The 24,038-nt window shown below is 39.5% G+C and overlaps 1 protein-coding gene across 9 annotated transcripts in view; it reads left to right on the forward strand.

Annotated features, from left to right (window-relative positions):
* The window catches only part of kek5 (kekkon 5), a 184,563-nt gene that overhangs the window by 105,869 nt on the left and 54,656 nt on the right, over positions 1-24,038 (forward strand). For 8 of the 9 annotated variants that reach the window (XM_043410815.1, XM_043410816.1, XM_043410814.1 and 5 more), the window contains one exon: positions 8,867-8,911. The exons of the other annotated variant lie outside the window; for it this stretch is intronic. The gene's annotated coding sequence lies outside the window, so the exon portion shown is untranslated. The remainder of the gene's footprint in view (positions 1-8,866; positions 8,912-24,038) is intronic. 9 annotated transcript variants of the gene reach the window in all.

A 24,038-nucleotide genomic window follows, 5' to 3' on the forward strand; every position in this document is an offset into this window, starting at 1 on the left:
TTCATTTCTTGGAAGAGTTTCTGAACGAGGGGTTCCCTGGCAATCTGATTGAATAAAAATTTTAAAAACTCACTCTATTGAGAACGATTTAAACAATGCTTTGCACTCGGTGATTAGTTAACACGCATACTTATAAGAGAAAAATCAATACGCAAACCTTCCGTGACGATATTAGTATTAAGGCTAGAATGAATATTCAGAAGAACCGTCGCGAGACTATGTGGTTACGAGAAAGCGAGGGAGTATCCTACACGATCCTCCTCGAGAATGGTCCGAATAAGAGCAGTTATAGCAAGCAAGAAATCAATGAATCATTTGTATGCTGTACGCAGATATTGGCGTTGTTAGAAAGACGAAACAGTACGACAATCTGGGAGCTCTAGTGCTTTAATCCTTTTGCCGTTTGGGTAAAACCAGGACTGCAAGGGTGAAGAGAAGAGTCTGAGGTGGAGGTACGACGACGGTCCAACCTCAATACAGCGGCTTCAGCGAAGCTTTCGACCCGCCCTCTTTGAATCCTAGCACCCGTCTAGTTGCTCTGGCGGTTTGTGTTGTCGTTACCATCAAAGGCTCCTTTTACGGAAACTCCAGGAACAGAATCTCATACTTGGAGCTAACTATGAATATTTTCGCACAAAGTCCTCGATCTTTGGAGGTTGTCGCCATTTTTAAGTATAAGGAGAGGAAAGTAAGGCTGAACTCAGTCACTTCGGTTGTGTAATTAGAAACTTGTGCACGTACTAAAGGCCACCTCTATATAAGAAGCCCGTACATTTACCGGGGGCCAACGTCATCGTGAAGCAACGCTAGCAGCTGAACCAGCTGCTATACTTATATAACCAAGTACCTCACTCGTTATTAATTCCTGGTTCTCACTTACCTTCCGTTAGGCAAATTTTTGAATCCGCATGAGCAAGTGCAAGTCTACTACTACGTAGCCCACTAATAATGTAGAGTTCGAGAATTGAACATCGGAAACTGAATAGTGCGGGCATTCTATATTCATCCCCAATAAGGTGGGGTCAGATTCTCAGCATAGAAACAAAAGCCTTGGTAATCAGCAAAATTCATGCGGAATATTATCGATACACGGGTTAATCATGGTTCAACCATTTGGTTCTTAATCCTTGTATGCTATATCTTAGCGCTTGAATTCCTAGCAATTAACGGAGCTTTGATCGCGCTCTGATGAGGTTAACCACCGCATGGTCCAATGACACAAGCATCACCGTTCCATAATCCAGTCGTACGATCTTCGGCTACATATCCTCTGGGGGTTGAACGTCCCTCGATACTGACGTGCTAGCTGTCCAAGAGGTTCGAGCGATACGTGCGTTTATTAGTAAACGAATATATGCGGGCCAATAACGTGCATTCATAATATTCTACACAGAGAGTTTCACATTGGACGATTGTTTCATCGTTGAGCATCAAGTATATGTTAGTGAGTGTATTTCATGACGAAAGTAAATTATCGCTACCTATGAGTATGTATCGGAAAATGATAACATGTACCTTGTAGATGGATTTGTTGACCAATTGTAAATTAATATCGGTCTAATATGACCCGTGGGAGTCTCCAAAGCCCGGAACAGATAAAACGTTGCATCAAGCATATATACCCGCATGTTTCGCTTGAAATGATCTAATGATATCCAGTGATATCCGGTATCAGGCAATGGGTTATCCAACGTTGTTTAGTTTTTGAAATAATATCTCAATTATTTAAATTCACAAACACGTGTGTTTTTGGAGAAATTCATTCAGATCCAAGTGCTAATAATAATTATTCAGTGAAATAGCATGACCGAATGTCGCATTCGGTGAACGAACAGTCCTCGGCGAGATAAGAAAAACACATATCGACCACTTTCTAAAATCAGTTGAGGATTTTCATAAGAGGAGACGTTAGTATAATAGTGGAATGACATCTCTGTTATGATTATTCAAACAATTGAATCTTGCCAATGCACTTTCATCCGACTAACGGAAAGCTGCGGTGTATGCTGAAAGACTTGCTCCAAAGCTTCACGGTACCTTACTGCCCCGTACAATCCTCCGTATATTTTACAGTTATAGTGGTTTAGGTTCCTGGAATGGACGGAGAGAATAGCAACGTATAAATACACGTCAAGGATAAGAGAGAAACTTGAATAGTATACACGAGGGGGATAGCACAGTGGCGCAGTAAACTCGTGAATTAAATATGACGAACATGCATCCCTCGAGAAAACCTCGAGACTCCCTCAAACCTCCAGAGAACGCATACCGTACTCGTAGATTCTCTGCTTCTCTGCAGTATTTTATATAAACATATCTCTACATTTTACTGTGAGTTTTTTGCCTTAGCTTTTTGTGAACGAGATACCAACGAAAGAACTGGAGAATCAACGCTTCCACGGTTGCGGATAGTAGTGCTGGGGCAATGTATATACATGTCTTGCCTTGGGCCATTCTTGCTCGAGCGCTTGTCCTGAATTCGTCGAGTGTTTTCTCCAACCCCTCAAGTTTTTCTTCAACGTGTTAAACCATGTTTGCCTAGAAAAAAAACTAATAAACAAAAAAGTTCAAGCCTGCCAGAAAAATGTAGTGAGTTACGCGTTGACGCAAAACGTCTTATCGTTTTAAGGGACTGCCTTGTCGTCCAATCACAATCCCAGCCTTGAGCTTCTTCACATCTTACGACAATGGCAGAGAATTCACCTTCTGATTCTATTACCTTCTGATTCACCTTCTGATTCTACTAAGCGTTTTCTCAATAATATCGAAACGTCGCTATCGAATATCGAGACGGGGTGGTCAGATGAAACAACGCTGCCAAGTGTTACAGCTCAAAAAAGAAATTTTACAATCGACCAACCGAAGCATTTCTTCCCGTATTTCATTTCTTCTCCGGACGTTTACAAGTCAGCTTGTGGTGTACTAATTTATATATGAGTGGGGTATCTATATCTGTCGCCACTGGGAAACGATGACGTAGCAATAAAGTTACTAAAGACCTCTGTTGGATGTCAAAGTCAGAAGCGGTGACTCGCCATATGATTGGATAACCACGATTTTCGCCATTCCCCACGGAATCTTGGTTACAGGAATGAAACTTTTGCCATGCTTCTTAACAAGTTTGCACGAATGTTATCTTTCGTACGAAAGCTACCTATTTTAAGTGAATCGAGTCCGACACCAGGAGAACATTCCATTTCAGTAGCTATATGTCCTCGCAACTACTTCCATCATCTCAATGGAATCTTTTCATAGTTATATCTCGTCGGGTGTGCATCAATAAGGCTTTCTTGAATAATTTTCATGCGACGCCCAAATGAGTATATGTCAAGTATATACCAAGCAGTTCGGTCACCCTTCCCGTTAGCAATTTACCACAGAAAGCTATGAACGATGGAAACTACATATATTCAGAATAAAAACTGCGTATCAGGACCCATCCTAACCCTTGGGTAACTGGCTAATCTTTATTTATGCTTTTGGAACACTTAAACGCCACATATGCAAACATACACAATACTGAACATGGACAAACTGAAATAATTTCCAACATTCGTGTCTAGGCTCGTCGTGTCTAGTAAATAGCAACTGTATCTAAAAATTAATTTGCTAACGTCTTCGAACAGACTGTTTAATAGGTGAAATGGTTCCGTATACGGTATTGAAATTTTGGTCTGACGAATACGCTCATACGGAAAGTTGGCGAATGAATTTTACTTGAATAACTTTTTCCAAGTAAAGTCACTAGATTCAATGCTGAGAAGTATGTAGTTGCGAAAAAGGCTTTTCTGTCATTGAGTGTGTGGTGTTACGTCTTCCCATATTCCGGAAAGTGTTGCCACCAGATGGATGTCGAATTATACTTCAAAGCTTAGTGAAATACATGCAAATGTACAGAAACTGTTGCCTTAAAAAAAAACGGTAACCACAGTTCCCGTGGTATACGTCGTAAATCCTTGAACTCGGTTATCCGTTTTATCCAGTATGATGAAAATTCTTTCCCCTCGATTTTCACCAGTTACGTTCTTCGTGTTTTATTGTTTTACTTTCACAAACTATCTTTTCTCCGTGATACAACGTGAGATAAAGTTTCCGTCTGTTATTCCGTACAAATGTGGAATAAAACATCGGGTGAAATGGACTGTGCCAAAGATTCAGGATAAAATAAAAACCACACGATGTTATTCATTCTTTGCCGAAGCATAAAAGATAGAAAAATCAAGTTGAAGTGTGGAAACGCTTCTCGTCCTATGCTTTATCGAGTTAAAACGCAATTTCACGGTGACCCTCCCTCGTCATCTCTGTATATCGTGTCTTTCATTCATCCTCCTTCTTTTCTCACCAACTATCCCATCTGGTTGCTTTATAAAGTGCTTTGCCTGATGCTGTTATAGCAGGATACTTAATTTCAAAAGAGTATCTGGAAAACAATAATAGAGCGTTGGGTAATGGGAAAGCCTGATGAGCGTTGGTACGCTCGGACGAAATCGAATTTCGTTACGTCGGTGATTATCATGATAGCACGGAATATCGGATATTCTTCGGCCCAACACCGGAGAGGAATAATTACTTTGTAGGAACATTTTTTTTCTTCCCGAAAAGTTATGTAACACGAAAATCTGAGGCTGCTTCAAATCAACAAGAACCATCGTCATTGTGTATTTAATAACCGGTTACGTTAACTAATATACAACTTATTCAACCCGACAACTTGTTCAACCCATCGTGCCCTACTCATATTTCTTGCGACCTCCCCCCCCCCCCCTCCCGCCCCTCCTTCCTGCTCATTTCTTGGTGTAGATATACCGTACGTCCGCTTCGCGAAAGTACATCACGCATGCTATCTAGCATGAAAAATTACGTTGCCTGCAAAAGGGACTGTGCACCGTGAACATTGATCGAGAGATATGTAGAAAAAAAGTCATTATGACTTTCAAAAATTTTTATTTTTTCAAAATAGTGTTTATTAATGTTATAAAAAAATGCAAAAACAAGCCTTTTTAAAAAATTCAAAAACTTTTTCAGTGTTTATAAAAACTAATTTGAAACAGTTTGAAAAATTTGGAAACGGCAACGCTGTTCCAAGTTTTTTTAGTAACGACGGTGTCAGACTGGTTTCAGACGCGAGTATGCAAAAAATTTCATAACCACTGACGAGTTGAAGGATCAATTTTGGTTTGTGCTTGTAATTATTATTATCTCAAATGAAATATCCTGTTCCGCACACACGGCTCGTACGTGTAACAACTGGTTGTCCCTCTAGTTTTCCGCCAACCGATGCAGCGGGCTTTTGGCTAGTTGGATTGTAAATAATTATTATCCATTTGCGATGCAAAGGCGACTGAAAATACCTGAATCTGCTTCTCGAAACGAATGATGTTATACAGACGCAAGTAAAAAAGAAAGGAGAAGAACACGGTCTTTTGTTCGGCAGACGTTTGATGGTCGAATTCCACGAGGGCACATTAGAGGACGAGAACTTGCCTGTAAACTTTGGTAATTTTGGCTTCGTGAGATTCGCGGGCTTGCACCGAGCTCATTGGTAAGAAAATTTACGATCCCTGATCATGAAAGTTGAACTTCTTGAACCGCCATAACTTTTCACGACATTTACTTCCGTTTCTTTCAATAATAACTCCCATAGCCCTAAATAAAAGACATGTTTCGTGCCATTGTACGCTTCACTTATCGCTAATAGGAGTAACAATGGCCAGGTTACGTATTAAGATCACCGACCACTTAGATCGAAATTGTGAATCCGCAATGAGGTCATCTATTGTCGTTCTTCATTAGATACATTCTCCAATGGGTCGATAGTCAGAAGAGTTTAATTATAGTCGAGCCAATTGACATTTTTATTCTTACGCCAACGCTGTCAACACGGCCACTTACGACCGTCAGAACAGTTTCGCCTTTGAATGAAGCAGAGCCTCGTTGAGCGAAAACACGCGAAAACTTCAAACTTCCCATCAACCAGATACAAATTGTTTTCCAATATTGCCTTCCAATTGATCACTCTCACACGAGTTTTCACATGACACACGAAACAAATCTCGAATCTATCCAATATTTCGGATATCTCTCGAGGCTCATTCGATCTATCCCGGTATTAATAATCCCACTAGCAACATTTTTCCTCCACGGTTTCACAGCACCAATGAATCTCACAATCCTGGCTGCTTTCCAATTTCAATTTTCAAGCCTCATCTCTCGGGCACGCGAACATCGATTCAATATCGAGCCCTCTGGGCTAGCAATATGAAAAAACCAAATATTTTTTGACGCAATTAATAAAATTTTGACAGATATATGAAATAAAAAAAGAAATTTCGTTGAAACAGCGGATCCGCTAATTGAATCCAAGCAAATTCGCATTACGAGTAGCCCGTGGGAATTTATCAACTATTCACAAATCCTTGAGCTTTTTGTGAGTATATCGATACGTTTGATAGCTCGTCCAAGCGTTTGTTCCCAAATATTGTCTGTCACTTCGTAATCTAAGGGATTTGCCCCTTTGTCCATCTCTGTTATGTATTGGACGCTGCTACATTTTTTTCATAAGCTAATACAGAACATTCTATTCATGAAATACGCCGAGGCGTTACGTCGTCAATCAATCGTTGATACGAATTCGTATCTTTCAGCAGTAATCGATCGATGTTTTAATGTTGTCCATAATGAGTCATCGTAATAACCACTGGAATTGAATGACTCGTGTACGACTCGAATATCATTATTGATTATGATGGTTTGCTGAGTAGATATTTCATTTGGGATTCGTTTCCTCGCTATTCAATAGGAAAAGTCAGAGTAGGGTATGCAAATTCAAAAATTCGACGACTGACCTCCAAGAGATCGGAGAATAGACGATTTTACTGGAGTTACAGGAAAACGTCAACCGGAAGTCTGTTGACACAATTTCAACCTGTCTCAACCTTACTCGAAAAAGAGCCCAGACCCCACGGTGTCACATCATTCTTGGCTCTGGAGTACTTGGACAAATGGTGACTCAGAGTGGTGTCTATTCGCTCGAGGGCAGTTTCGTATCCTCCAACTATTGCGCTATCGACGTCACGACGGTGTGTCGAGTGGCGAACCCGGTTGAAGAGTCCGAGTTTCCGTGCTGAGGAAAGGGAAATAGAAATAACTGGTTCAGGAGGAAAGAGAAAAACCCACGACCCTCGAGCAAGCACTGCGTTCGTTGAACTCGGACGAAAACGTCCGTTTTTTTTTACTCTTTCATATCGATGATCCGAAAATAAATTTACTTCACATTATTTGGAAATCCACAATGGACGATATTGAGCCATCTCAAAATATGCAAAATACTTTAAGTGACCACACAAACTTTAACGAATTTTCTGAAATTTACATACCCTCGGAGTGTAACCTCTTGAGCTCTAGCGGTCCAGTCTCCCTTAAATTTTGCTTGGCAAAGTTGAATTTTGAAGCGACACCCTCGAGCTTTACAAACTCCTTACTCCGCCGGATGAGCTCACGATTATTCGAGCTCGACTAAAGTTTTAAACTCTGACGATTGCGTTATCCAACGAAATAAGATTGAGAATCATGACTCGATTAAAATATAAATCGAGTTCTTTATTAGGAACAATGAGAATACGTGCTGTATGATCGAATGTTCAGGTTTATTGTTATATAAACGACCACGAATTGACGCAAAATATAATTCATACACGAATTGGTAGGGGAAAGAGGACGGAAGGCGGCGGGGTCGTGATAGTTTCGAAAAATAATCAGCACATCTAAAGATGCGGCAATAGAAAAACATCAATTTCCAGATAAAAACCACCTCACTATCTTAGGTGAGAATATTTCATAACAAGTCGCATATTACTCTAAAGCCAAAAGCGTATTTCAATGCAATCTCGAAAGTACAATGTCGATTCCCCATAATTACTAACATTCAAACTTTTTCAAAAACTCCGCTGTCAGTCGGTAATTTAGTGCACGATCGGAATAAAACAGGATTTATTCGAAAACATATGAAATAAGTTTTATTTGAAAAAAGTAAATTGGAAGAAAAATATTTCAAGATGTCTTTTTATTAGAGAATTCGCTTGTTTTTTAATTCTGTGATATTATCAGAGAGTACAATTGAACGTCGAGTCACGTAATAGTCCAAAAACTCTTATCGTTGAAACGTTCCTCGGCAAACTCGAGTAAAATATATATAAAGTCGGTTCTTAACAAAAGTTTATCGTTGACTTATTAAGAGCATTGATTCATTGATTAATTCACGTGGAGAATGAAGATTCGCCGAAGACTGAGAAGTGAACAACGACGATTGAAGAGTGTGCAATCCCACTCCGAGATACGACCTGACCTAAATGCGATTAAACTGAGAACTCTTTGACGAGAGTTCCCTAAGAACTTGGAGTTTCACTACTTCGATGATAATGCGAGAATCGTGATGTATTTGCGTCCTTGAGTTGGAGAAAGAGAGGAAGAGGGAGGAGAGAGCGACGATTTCGTACCAAGTTTCATGGAAGACGATATCACTGAATTTGCACTTGGAATTAGCAATGGCAAGTTTGTCTCAGGACTGGGACGAATATATCACAGTTAATTCTGCGGATTGCTTTGCCGAATGTTCATTTCATTCCACTGTGTAAACATTAGGGTGATTCTCAGAAGCGGCTATCTGCTAATTATGACGAATTCACCCTCCAATTGATTCCATATAAATAAACAAAAATCTGTGCTAAGAGCAAACGCTTGGATCTTCCGGATCCTACTGATCATTTTTATTTCAACTGTTTATCAATTTGGCGTCTGCCTTGTCTCTATTCATTTATATCCGTTCATTTTTTCACGCTCCATTCTGAACGTTCATTTTTCATTTCAGATATTTGTCAGCAATTCATTCCCATCAATTACACCACATATTTCGGTAAGTTTTCTCATTGATAAATAGCTATAAGACTATTATGCGACTGAAAAAAGTTAACAAGGACCCATGAACAAAAGACATGAAAAAGCTCAACCATTGCGATTTCAATGAGACCCGATGGCATTTAGCCTCCTATTAAATGTGTCTATTTGCCTGGAGGTTGATACACGTACAATTCAATTGAGGTGCAACAACTTGGATCGGAGAATTCATATTCCAATTCGATTACCACAATTGTGCCTGATACGTTTGCGATTGTTCACTCCCACGCAGCCCTGGCAAATGGAAAAATCGCTGAAACAATTTCGCCCGCATGAAAAGTATTAAAATTTATGCCATATTGTTTTTGTTTTTTTCATTCACAATAAAACAATTATTCTCTCGACTAATTCCGAATCGCAGTATGGAGTTTGAAAATTTATTCGATCGTTGTGTATGAAATAGACAAAAAAATAATAGCGAGAAAGGAAAATTGCATGATGCGTCGAACAGTCATCGCATTTTGGTGGTACTTTTTTTTTAAATTCATATACAAAAAATATAAGAGGAAGTCAGCAAATATTTGAACTAAATACGCTGGTGTTTACTTCAAATTTTTTACTTAAAAAAAAACTTTTGTTTGGAAAATACAACACAATACAAATATTTGTGTTATTCGTATGGATTGGACTTTTCCGAATCCCGGGAGATGGGTTTTTCACTTCGATCAACACTCGAATATTTTGCCACAACCGGTATCCGTTAATTTCAAATGTTCCTCGTTTTTCGCTTTTCCACAGACCCGTGAATTCCGTCATCGCCCCTCCTCATATGAATTCAATCCTGCGTTACACATTGGCAAATATTTATACGGAAAAATTCGCACGAATTTACCATGAGCTCATTGACCCACTCTATTTAATGATTAATATACGACTTTGGGTATTATAATACGATTTCGTAGCACTACTGTCATTTATTTAACAACAATATCGAATGTGTTGAAACTGTTAAAGTTATCCTCGAAGTTAAGAACACATGCCCGAGGGTTGGGTTCCCTCCATGAGAGTGTCACAATGGTAAACAGTAGCCCGAGCACTTCTGCGGGTCAAGGAGATGCCGGAGTACGCAACTCAAGTTTACATACTCCTACCTTGGCTGAAGTAGAAAAAGAGACAGTCTGTCAGCTCGCATTTCCATACTTAATCACACGCGAAAAAAAAAATTACCAGAAAATTTGTTTTTCATATATTCTTTTTTAAGGATCTTCGATGCTGATTTTGCCGATGAATTACTAACCGAATCTGCTATCAACATGCAATGAATTGGTAGAATACGTACGAGTTTTACACAACTAATTATAACGCTCTGGTCCAGTTAATCTTAAACAGATATCTGATATTACTGGTGATAATATATAACGCGGCTGTTGGACATTAATCATACATCATGAGCCATATTCACGTATATTGGAAACTGAGATATATGTATATTCGCGTATGGATATCATGTCTGCGAATATGATCTAAGCATACAGATATTCGTGACTCTGCTTCTCTGCTACTGGATGTAGCATAGCCAAGGCTGCATGAGACCGCGTTATATACATACCTCATGGGAGAATTATGACATTTTCCAAACTACTCACCGAAGTGATTTTGTCCAACTGATCCAGCTGTCTTGAATAATTTTCATTTAGTAACTGTGCTTCAAACGACTTACATGACTTTTCGTTGATCTTCGATAGATCGCATAATACTTTAAACTCAAAATTTTTCTTCGTGGCCTATTGGTCCGAAAGATCGGTCCAACGAACCACGATGTTGGGTTATCATATATATTTATCTTGAATTTTTTAATACGCCCTTCTCGTCAAAAAAATACACAAAGCTACGCGTACTTAATATTTCACGGCAAAGAGATTCGATTGGATACTTCGAAAGCGCGTTGGAAGAGCGGGTATACTCATCCGTGGATAGATGCATTTTTTCCTGAGTTTAGCGAATTTATAGCCATGCAATAACCGGGCGTTTTGTCGCACTTGTCGATAGTAGCCGTGCTGAGAAGCAGCGAAGAAGTTACAAGGAGATGCAGAGTGAGGTGGCTTTTTCATGACTCCTGGTAGCATTAAAATATCTGAAATATGGATATAAAATATATAGTCATAGAGGCTCCTCCGGGGATATGTGGCGCCAGGAAAAGTAAGAAAAAGAGGTTGAAAGTTGCAGGGAGGCTCTTTGACGCTACCGTATCACCACCGGGTTCTCCCTCTTACTCTCTTTTTATGAAATTTCTTGTGCCGCAGATGCGTCTAGTGCGAACGGCAAAGAGCCCTGTGCCGCGCGGTGGCGGGTAAAATCGATTGGGAAAGGCCGATGAAGCTGATGCTCCCGCAGGACTTTTCCATTTTGCATGAATATCGAGCGTTCAACCGGCATCCTCACACCTTCGTCTTCAAAATAATACAGCGTGTCCCAAAAGCGAAGCTCATAAAAAACAATTCACAGATTAATTTGAAACCAACTTGTCTAATCAACGTATTGTATACAATCTCTGATTATTTTTCTACGGTATTTTGTTGAATTATTGAACGAACTATGTCGAATCGAAGAGATACAGTCACGATGGGACTCCTTGCAAGGCACCCCCTGTATACCAAATGTATGTCACGATTGAAATTTTTGCGAAAAACTTATCGCGCGAAAAGCTCGAGAAGCTCGATTTTCGAACAAAATTTGTATATCGCTCGGAGGAATTACATCAACAACACTATATATTGAACGAGTATGTGGTTGGCTGGGTTATCGGCTTGAAGGCGATGGGATATCGACTGACTATCCATTTCGCTGAATGTGTCGTCGTCGTCGTCGTCGTGGTAACCTAAGACTCGCACGTCCTTCCACCAAGACCACACGTTGCGGTTGTACGTGCTATCCGGCCGCGATAGACGAGAACGGCGGCACCACGACGATTATCGTTCCTACCGATACGATTTATCAACTTTTTCATTACTGATATCTGCTCATACAGATGTCTTTGGCCATGATCTTTTCAATCTAACCTTCTCTTTCTCACCTGAAACAACTATCGTCTGTATTCTCGTAAAAATATCCTCTTCTCCCTGGACTAGAAGTTCAGGCCAGATCTCTCTGTCGTCGATTGTTCAACGTCCTCCATTTATCTCCCTTATTACTTTACCACAACCAGTACGAAATATCTTGATGCTATAGTCCGTCGACTAGAAAGCTTTCCCTTATTCTCGCTCCACAAGACAATTCTGCCATTTTGTGGTCAGACATACGGGCCATATACTTTTGCAGCTTCGCTAGAATTTTTGGCATTTCCGTGAGTAATAAATGTCCGAAAATATGTTCGTCGTCATTTTAGTGTAGGCAGGATTAATGAGGAGATTACAACTGTTGAGCTGCCATGAAACCTATGTCAGAAGCGCTTCGTCGGTAATCCGACTTCGAGATATCGTCCAAGAAATTTTGTGAGCAAAGAAATAGTGTGAAAATGGGTTTTGTGATTACCACCGAAAGGCTGCCAATCCCTTCATTCTCCCAAGTAAATCCCTCATCTCGATCACGCTGCAGGATTAACAACTCTCGCGTTTGTAGTATACCAAAGAATTTATATCCGCGTATATACACGAACGGACGGATAACACAAATTTACCGACTCAATATTTTGCCCTTCCATACTTGATGCTGCCATGTAACCCCTATTTGTCACATTGCATTTACATTGAATTTACACACGAACGTCCAAACTGCAAGCATCCTGCATATTAAAGAAGATCCCAGTTGAGCTGAATCTTCATTCTGAAAACTAATTTTCAACGCGTTAATGAAAATTTCATTTACTTCGTCTCCATTTCATATTGCGACATCGTTTTCGTCGAAAAACTTGACGGGATTCACATCATTACTACGTCGTAAAATTCACTCGAAAATGGCATTCGTAATGCCGTAGGAATTACAATCATTTATCATTTTCATTCGCCACCTATACTGGCATCTCTCTTCTCCAGCTACGTTGTGTCGCCGTAACCTTACCCCGCCATAATGATAATTAGCCGTATACTTCTCTTTTGGGAGTAATATGGAGCGGACACGCGAGCTCGCGAACGCTCCAGGTTTATGAATACCAAGACGCCCCTCGCTTTTCTCCTTTCCTCAGACTTCATTGTAATCTCTATTCTTGCAGCATAGTCTGGTTTGTGATGTATTTGAAAAATATTATTCGCAACGCATTTTTCAAACGGGTGCTATACGCATTGAATTAACCGGTCATTCCGCATATAAAGGTGCCTACGTACGTGACCGACAGATTTTGATGACCCCCCGTAGGTCCATTTCATCGATGAGCCGTACTTCGATTCTGATCACGAACCTGAAATCACAATTATTCAATTGCCATCGTAATTGCAGCTGTGGAATTTTCCAACCGGTTCCAGCTGTCAGAATGACAAAATAGGAGAAAAAGTTACATATCAACATCCACTTTGGACTGTACCAAGGTAGAATTTTCTATATATTCAAGTGAGGCATCACGAATGTTATTTAATGTTGTGGTATTGGGTATGTTGGTTGTACGGGAAAAACCGATAGAGGCACATCGCGCACGTTGCATTATTAATAAAGCCGATGTAACGATGCGGTAACAAAGTCACACGCAAAATGCAAATTACTCATTAGCCATTCCGTAGTCGTGTCTATGTAATGCAGGCTTTTGCAAGCTGTGCTAGCGCAGCATCATGCTACCTGTATGTTATGGGTGCCTAGCCGTTCGAGCAATGCTTCGCATGCATGCACGAAAGAGGATCCCTACCCTTCTTCCTTACCCCCTTCACCTGCGCCACTTTTCCCAAGAGCGTGTAACGTCATATATATGATGTAGTCTCCCTATATTTGTGTTAAATATCCACATATATTATAGGAGCAATGTGGAACACGACCTCGGTCTCTATTCACCAGCCAGATACCTTACGAGACCCGCAATCACGTCGCATTGTTGCGTACTACTTTCCTTCAATGAGAAACCGTTTACTCCCGTTTGTTATCACTGTCACTATTCGTCATGCATTTCTCAGTTACCGTGTACAAGTTCACATACCGACGAGTGCTTCGGAGTCCCGCCAAAGTCTGTGGAACTGTAGACTCGAATTCAGAGCGAGTTAGAATTCTGGATTCCGATGGAATCTCGATTTAAAGTAAGAAGGATCTTCAAAAGCTTACTGCCTTCTTGCTACATCAAGGCGTTGAATTGGGTCCCAAAAACTCGAGATTTTCGAGTCATACGAAAATCTTTGAGTCTTTGAGCCCACGGTGAGAGCCAACGATCGTTATCGTTTTCTCACCAGATTGTATACCGGTAATAACCGAATTGGCAATCTACCAAAGTAAATTCACCTGGGGCTGTAGAATACCAAGTTATCGTTTCTGCACCGCAAATCCTTGCTCCTGGTTTCACAGTCTTGAAACGTGACTGAATTGCTATGCCAACACATCATTGCACTTTCGAAAGGGCAAACACGTGCTCTGGACGGTTGATAAACTCTCTTTGAAAAAACAAAGTGAAACAGATAAACAAACAGGAACAAACGAGCGTACTTTTTTTCAAATTTGTCAAATTTAAAATCTATCCACGATACAATATCGTCATATATTAATAAACTCGCGAAGCACGAAGAGAAAACGCTTTGTGATCCGTGAAGAAGTTGGAATACGATGATGAAATTGAGACCAGAACGAGGAAACCATTCGAGTGAGTGGAAACAACGATTATATTAGCATGACTGTGGAAAATATGTCTTTGTACCGTGAGAGAACTTGAAATCTTATTTACTCGGCTATTCAATTCGTGCTTTTAGTGTGCTTGGAGTCGGGTTATCGAGACACAAACGAGTCGATGCAGCCTGAAAAAAGATAAACCTATGTACATCAATCTTCGTTGCTCCTCGAGTGGAAGACTATCCCCCGAAGTAATATCGCATTGATTTACTGTTCGAAGAGAATTGGCACTCATTACTCTCCGATATGGCACTCTGTTCATCTTGATCGGAGCTCCCGACATGTTCTCGCAAACCATCCAACATAAAATTCGAACCTCAAAATCAATGTCCATCAATCAATCCACAATCAATTAATAAAAGAAAAAAATAATAACTATCCTCTATGATAAGTAACATTTTTTCTGTAAGAGTTCTCAAAGTCTATGATTTCCTGAAAAAAAAAAACTAGCATCAAAGTTTCACAGTCTACAGTTTATCGCAAGATAACTAGCCTCTCAAAAAGCACATCCATGTTTCTGATATAAAAATTTCGGCGCTCCCGAACATACGCTAACAATATTCGTGTCATGTGAAAATATGAAACTAGCAGATGTGAGAACCGAGAGATGCAAACGATGCAACTTGATCTGAGGAACGGTAGTCCGCTGATATGCGCGTATAACCTCGTTGGGTTCCAGATACCTTCCTCTCATGCAAGGATCGTGTGATCCCTGCGTTTGCCTGTACGTTTACAAGATGGCTAGATCCATGACCTTCGTCGACAGAGAAAGAGTTGCTGTGTCTTGGATAAATCAAGACAGAGACAAAATTCTCAATAATAATTCAGGACTTATCCGTGACAGATAGGAATACGCAAAAAAAAAGTTTCCTGACGAAATATTTACGATCATTTTCTTGTAGAGCCACCAAAAGGTATTTCATCGTAAATATCGGTAAAAGAAAACCATCCAGGAACGTTTGACACACTGCCAGGAACGCCCACGCTAGAGAATCATGTTGGTCTGTTCTAGTTATATAGTAAACATCGATGTCATCCTTCCTGTAACCCAATCGCATTCATACATTTCTGCACTGCAAGGTAGTGACGATAACTCTCCGACGTTACGGGTTTCCGGTGACCCAGCTCCGTCGTCAATTGCTTTTATTTTCCGTTTCCCTCTTGCCGATATTGTCTCGCGGAAATGTTTGCGCGCACTACCGTTTTAAGCTCGAGAGCTACGAGAGAAACTGTCTTTAAGCTTCATTACTTCTCACCGGAATAGTCTGACAGACGAAGAGAGAGAGAAAGAGAGAGAGAGAGAAGAGATATCCTATACTGAGGGCAAATGAACGTTCAATAGTGGAGGTTTCCAGGCGTCTAATACCACCCAATCGACTAACATTGGCTGTGATCCAACATCCTAATACAGCTGTGACGGCTCGGATGCAGACGACCTATCTACATCCCGCCCGATCTTTCTCCTCCCTATGCGGTTGTTTCCGACTCAATCACTTCGCTACCTCGGTTTCCTTGTCTTCTCAATGATGCAGGATGCTCGGTCCACTCGACTCGCCGAACCAATTCACCACATTTTTTCTCTCTTCATGTTTGAATGCTCAAATTAAAATTTACTCCGCTCCGAATATTCTACGTACTAGGTATTATGGCTTGCTATTTGCAAAAAGAGTTCGGAAACATGTAGCCGGTGCTGTTACCATGAGAGCAATTTCACTCTCTGGCTTTTCCCGTTGAGGAATATTCAGGTTTTCCTCACTACGCAGGAAGGATAAACAGGGATTACGAAAACCTGAACATCTGTTGTTTGCACATATACCAACAATACATACCAGCTGCAACGATGTTAGTTTGTTACAGTTGTCGTTGATTTCCTAGCTTCCATCAGGACCGGTAACGTTTGGAACAACGATACATCTCATTATCGCGTGATTACGTACGAATAATTAGTAAAGCATTGCTAGCACATCTCGGACTGATAGCTGTGGGCTTGCAACGATACATCATCATGTCTCATATCATCAGCCATTTCCTTTTGTACGAAAATCAACAGGATTAATCTGCTACTCGATAAATTAGGATTACAATCAAAAAAATTCAATCTACTCGGCCACTTTCTCGGCCACGATCGATGATGTAGACTTTTGACCGATCCCGATTTTCGGCCTGATCGTCATATCAATGGTACCGGATCTTAGTTTAGAAAAGTTTGATATTTTGAAGTTTGCGAGACTCGCTACTGGTTCGGATGCTGATCAAAAGGCCATATCCGGTTGATTAATTTCAACGGATTTCAAATGCAGCATCTAGACCGTGACATCTTTCTTCGTCGGTCCGTCGAGATGGATTGAAACGGAAACTAGGCGTTAACTGTTCGTCGAGGCTTACTGCAAAGACGTGCCATACCGAAGGAGAGGCCGCCGTGGATGCATGTCTGTTACACACGCGGTCTGTGCATGTACAACTCGAGTACGCGCCGTACAATACGTCATGAAGTAATGCGCCTGCGGTAATGGTTGAGGCAGAGATGGAGTGTTTATGAGCAATGACGGTGACTGCCTTCTGGTGATCGTCGATTAATAGCAGGATGTTGCTTGTACATACATATGAGGCATCGCCTTGATGCTCCCTTTGGTGAAATTCCTCGCGTAAATATCTGGCCCTTTCAGATCTTGTCACAACCATCATCGTACTTGTGTGCAGTGAGACACGCACGGATAACGAGTCTTTGATACTTGAAAAATGAACATTTCCAAATGCCAGGATACATTTCTACTTTTTATCGAGGTTCTCAACCGAAGTCTCTTTACAGGACTTGTAATAATACGTAAATTTTTACCGACCGTCTCCAGTGTTTCGAAACTTTTATGCCAAGTTTTATTGGATTTTTCAAAACCTCATTAACGCGAGAATTAATTTATTGGAGCATCGAAAATAACAATAAGCAACAAGTGTCGACAACGTCTGCTTCAATAAAATAAGGTGAAATGGTCGGAAAAACAGAATCGAGATTTATTCATAATTCTAGACGCCAAGCATTGGAAATACAATATCTTATTTGGAGTTCCGGTTCGAATTATTTAAATCATTACGATGACATTATGATTGATGAACTACTATATTGTTAAAAGAAATTCTAAAACCAATGGAAAAAGTCATTTTCAATTTCCTTCGGTCATACCAGATACGTGTTTTAACATTCCCCTCTAAAGTTACTGTCTATGAATTACGTCTAAAGTATATTTAAATAAATGATCTAGTTTTCTATGAAATTCTAATCGCGACGGCTTATTAATGTTTTCGAACCAGGGAATGATGGTCTAAAAATCATTCAATTTTGTGAGGTCGATCCGGTGGCTTGGAACTGTCGGTTTTTCGCCAACATCGTTAACAATCTCTCGAGGAAATATAATACGAGATTCCATTAGTTCATGGTTGCTTGCAGTCCTCGATAGCTCAAATTTTCATCTACTTCAATTATTAACCAGGGGTGATCCTCTTTATCCTAGAATTAATTCAAGAGTTCACATATCGGCCTCGGTACATGGAAACGAAACTTTTCCTTCCCTTTTCGTTGTTGCAGTATCTCGAGCATCGTTCCAACATTTGATGACTGACAAACACACCCCTTTTTCAATTTACACCATTTCTTATTCTCAAAGCATGAGATGAGCAATAAATCACCGCATCAAAAAAAAAAAAAAGAGAGAATGATCATCACGCATGCAAGAGCTAAGATAAATGAAAATACAACTCTAAGAAGGTAAAACGCGAGTTGAGACAGATGATAACAGCAAAAGACACTTATATCGCGTTCCAGAGTTTCTCTAAAGATCTAGTACGCTGTTTCAGCGTACAATTGCAACTCCAGACCACTGAGTATTACCAGCAAGACACTGTGAGAGCCTGGTCGAAGAGTCCTTATGATGCAGCTGTGTCGGGCAAACTTGTAAGGATCTCGCTATTTCCTCTTGATTATGCGGAAGCACGAGAGAAACTTCGATGAATAATATCTATGCTGGGACTTACTAATTCAATGAGATCGAATATATATTCTAATTCTTTTTTTTCGCTTCATATCATTTTATTCGCATCATATCATTTTTAGTTAATTCATACTAATTAGTTGAAGCTCATTCCATGTGATTTAGGAAGACACGAAATTACAAACGGCCTCGAAATTTCGTCTCATCAAATGTTCTCTTTTATGCATTATTCACTCTCTTCCTCCGTCTATCTCCTTTTATCCCATTCTTTCCGCCTACATTTCAGTGAACACCATGTCGCACACCGACGCGGACGGAGCATTATTATTGTGCGAGTCTCGACATAGTCAACTTTTGCACGTTTGACGCGGTGCAACCTACCACAGTTTCCGGTTCCTGGTCCCAGAGCTGGCCGTTCGTTCATCTTCGTCTTTATTACATTCGAGTAATGGGATCCTTAACAAGCGAGGACACCTACCTTGAATGCTCGGACGGTGGCAATAATATTACGACCGCTATATCTACCAGTAAATAATTGTAATGGACCTCCCAGCGAGTGAGAAACCTTCCACAATTTCCGGGGTGTGTCTCAGTTTGCGTGCAAAATTCTCTTTCCGTAATGATCTTCATGTTCATAAAAACTTGTCCTGTAAATCGATTTTTTTTGGAATTATCAGCCTGCGCATTACGAAATATTTGGAAAATCCGAAAAAGAATATAATCACATTGTGAAAATTAAAAAAAAAATAATTCGCTCACCATTATTCTTTCCGACACGCTGTTGACGAGTTGATGAATAAATAACGACGATACCCTAATTGCTTTGTGCCTTTTGTCCACGCTATAGATTAGTTTTTATTACAGATTCAGTATTTTATGAATGACACATTCGATTTACCGGAGTTCAGATTTTTTTCAAAGTTGCATTTATTCTACTAATTCTATTGCACAAAAGATGCAGTATCGAGATAAGATTTGAATGCAGTGTGAATAGGTAGTTCCAACTACTTTCATATGAGTCATCATAGCTCGAATCTCGTTTTCGTTAATACAGCCTTATCCAGTCCTCATTTCAATTTGTCCCTAACTCCCTTACTAGCCCTTCCGAGTCCTCCCGCTGAAATTCCCAAACAATTCATTTGCCACGTATATGTGTATAGTGAACATGATTCGTTGTGGCATTACTCTATATATGTATTCGGAACATGTAAATACATGTGTACGGAGGATTTTCATCTCTGTTATATCCACATGTATTATATACGCTCGATGGCTATCCCAGTGAAACATGTGTGATGTTGATGCTTCAGGTTATATAGGTCGAACATTACAGAGAGCCACGGTATTAGGAAGTACTACAAATGTCATGTTGACTCTACACAACTAGACGCACTTCTCTGTGTACTGTCTGAACAACTTGTGCCGAGAGATAGATTGGCGGGAAATTTACCAAGTGCTGTTGGTTCTACACGACTATTCTCATTTCGATGTCGTCTATTGGCTCCGTTTTATCACAGGCTCTGACTCTCTCTCTCTTTCTCTCTCGCTCTTTCTTGCTACTGATAAATCAGATCGTAAACAAATAGAGACGACGAAATTAGGATTGATACATTTGTAAATTAAATTTATCATTTGGATGTCGTTTGAAAAATTTGGAAATGGCTCTAGAATTTTGCGTCATTCATTGATGAATACTTGTACCAGCCACGGCAGAATATCCGTAGACAATATTTCTGCGAGATTCGAGTATAATTATCAAACTGAATTCAATCGGGAAACCAAAACGTATGGAAAGAAAACATTGTCGTATTCTAAACAACCCTTGGAATAATATTTTCAGTGTATAACTATTTTACATATGCGTAACATATACAAAGCTCGTTACGAAACTCAAAGTACTCGACCGACGAGCCCAAATATCCATTGAACGTGAACATAGTTATTTTTCAACATACATAATCACTTTGACGGCGAATATTTGCCGAGTATATTTTCTCACAAATATCGTGCCAAAAAATATTGAGTAATGAAACCTCTCATTATTTATTCAAATCGATCTGCCATTCGCTTTTGATGATTTTTAACCATTCAGTTCGAGGTCTGGTTCGAATGATTTATTGAAAATGTTGCATAAACAGAAAGCACATCCATGTAACTCATATACATATATCAGTTCCGAAAACAAATAATTTGAATAATTTCCCGATGACGAGCACGCATCATTTCTTTCTTTTCAACATGGTGAATTCGTGTGTCTAATTTGTAAATATTCATCTTTTGTCGATTACGTTCGGTCAGACTAAATATAAACGGGTAATCGATATTCCATATGTTGGCAATCCACGAAGCGTCATTGTTTTCTCTTTCGATAATTACTGCAACTGAATTCGTTTCATTAGCGTTTCTAGCATACAGCAATCACAAAATTTCGATATATTTTTTATCTTCGGAATAAGAAAAAAATTGATTTTCTGATTGTTATTCAACTTTATTTTAATTTTCAGTATTACATCGACCACGAAACAACGAAAAAATTATTACCCATTATTCATAAATATTTTCTTTGTTAACCAAAGTTATAGTTGCATTATGCTTTAGGTACTTTCGTAATATGATTGTGCCCCACTCCAAAGCTGTATGAATTATTCATTGGCTGGATTAGATTACATTCTATAATAATTGATAAAATTATTAATGAAACATTAGCGCAGATATTCTAAAAATACTGTTGAAATATATTCTGTAGAATGTAATATGTGGATATATCACACTGATTTCACTTCTTCGTGAATCATTATAATGAAAAATGAAAATCAAAACAAACCTGTTAGATTGATTTTCCGCATAGTCGCCTATTCGAAGAACAACATATTTAGTTCATTGTTCACGAAAAGAAATCGAGAAATAAAGAGAAAAAAGCAAAGAGAGCACCGAGAGAGGTTCAATACCGGTGAATTAAATCGTAATTCTATATTTAGAATGTTCATCTTTAGGCGAGAGAATTCCAAGTTCGTATTTTACGCAGTGTTCGCGGAAAACACTGTTAATGATAAAGTGAATGATATTCCATCAAACCAATACATTTTGCTAATGCCAGTACGTCATATTTTTGTGCGCTCGCATTTTGAATTTTCGTGAATAATTTTTCAGACTCGTACGTAAAGCTGGAGTTCTTCTGCAATGTTGAATTCGAGCTTAATCGAATTTTCAATCCTTTCATCTTTTGCTATTCATCCCGAAGTATTAAACTTCTTACAGCTTTAGTAAAGATGATAAATATAAATATATATTTTTCTATGAATGTACGTGTATGCTTTTTGCTCGCCACTTTTCTACCGGAAACTAGGGAGCAAGGAATATCGAATTGAAAAATTAAAGTGCAATGCACATCAGAGGCCAGTATAATGGCGATACAATATTTACCAAAAACCAGGTGCATCCGATGCGAATATGAGGGAACTATTCGCTGCATTGCCATTTATATTTGTATCCAACTTGCGGTAATTTCACGAAAGTAAAGTGCACATACGTAGGAATGCAATTCACATATATGTGTGTGGTATATTCAACAAGGATAGAGAAAAACGTACAGACCGGGAAACGGAGGTTTCCGACCACTCACAAGCTTACCGAGGCTCTTACGAAGTCATTTCTACATAGAATATCTGCATAACCGGGTGAAGCACCAAGCACCCTCCTTTATACGTATTTCAGCTTTTGAGATCCTCTTCGCGTATATCACAAATTTCCTTGTACCCCTGTAGTGCCTCCCAAGACGTTGAGTACACTGAAACTCCGGTCCCAGTAGATTCAAAAGGGGAGCGAATTCGACCGCACGGGTCTGTCATCGCCATGCATCGTATAGTAAGACCGATACTCGGTCTATCGCGAATTGATAATACATTTCCGTGCGGTGGGGTGCGTGGAAAGCCTCGACGCATAGTAGTGTGCGCACAAGGCCCAAAGGTTGAAGTTCACTCAATCGAAATTCTACTGTACTCTTGGGAAATATCCGAGGACACCCAAGACTTCTGTTCAATGTCAATTCAATACTCCTTCATTACCTAATCTGTGATACAAGGACATAGAATTACGGCCATCATGATGAAAATATCTATTTTCGATTTGAAGTGTAAACTCTAATTAATCAATGTAACGAACTTTACTTATTATGGGTCTTGACTACTTTCGATTGGTGCATTAACGGCAGTAGTATAGATGTTGAGGGAGTTCGTTTAAATTCAGTTTGAATGTTCGAGAATGCTCGATCGAAGCTGAAAAACGTCCGAACAGCAAATCTTTGATATAGAACTTTTTTGTAGATAAAACTCTAGTCCGGTGGGAATAAGTAATCCTCACCCTCATTTCTCATCGATTTACACACTCTTTTTTCCTTTTCTTCTCCCTACATTAATAATCATCTCGACGGGCTCGTGGCAGCAAAAAAAAACGAACAGTACGAAGTGTTAGTTGAACAAGAAAAATAGGTCGTTCCTCTGTTTAAGACGGAATATCTTAATCGTTCTTTCACTGACAGCGAATATTAATGCTCTATGGTTTTTTCTCTGCTGAAGCAACTCCACATTTTTCCCCTTCTTTCTAATACTTGGCCTAAATCGATTAAACTGGAGGTAATTATACGGAGATTGGAAATCATCTTTTTTCAGTAGTCACACTTGTTTTGTACACTCTCAAGTGAGTTGTAAAGGTCGAACGTGGGAGCCGAAAATTCTTTCGTAGTCAATGATTTTGGAATCGAAGAGTCCAAATAAAAAAATCCAATGTATTTGATTGATCTATTGAATCCGTCGATTGTTTAAGTCATTCTTAGCACTTGAGGGTCTCCAATATCTCATGCAGAAACTAATAAAAGTTTACTCGAAGGGTTTCGTCACAAAGGAGAGGAAATATGGATAAAACAAAAAGTAAACCTACAAATGAGAAAGATCTCCCTAGTCCTTAATTTAATTTTATTTAATCTCTAGATGCTGCATAAAAAAAAAGTGACTTCAAGTGCTTAAAAATTCGAAATTTTTTATTTTCAGTAAAGGTATGTACAATAAAAGAGTAGATAATAAAAATGCCTCTTTCTTCTGTGCTTTTTATCATTCCCTTTGTGCATGTCGCCCTCATTTCCTCCCATTTCTGCCGAATCTATATAACTGTCATTCATTCAAATATTCAAACGAAAATTTTCAAGTTTTGGAATAATTCATGTCACGTTGATGCATTATTTCATGGCTGGCGCACCAAAGTCCGTGCTTTTATTACCGGAACTCGGTCGATCGATAAATACACAGTCACATTCATTGGTAATTGCCGTAAAAGCATTGTAATTGCCACTTTATCAATCACCGGGTGCTCTAAAAT

The sequence above is a fragment of the Venturia canescens genome, chromosome 2 (genome assembly GCF_019457755.1).
Source record: "Venturia canescens isolate UGA chromosome 2, ASM1945775v1, whole genome shotgun sequence".
Lineage (NCBI taxonomy): Eukaryota > Metazoa > Arthropoda > Insecta > Hymenoptera > Ichneumonidae > Venturia > Venturia canescens.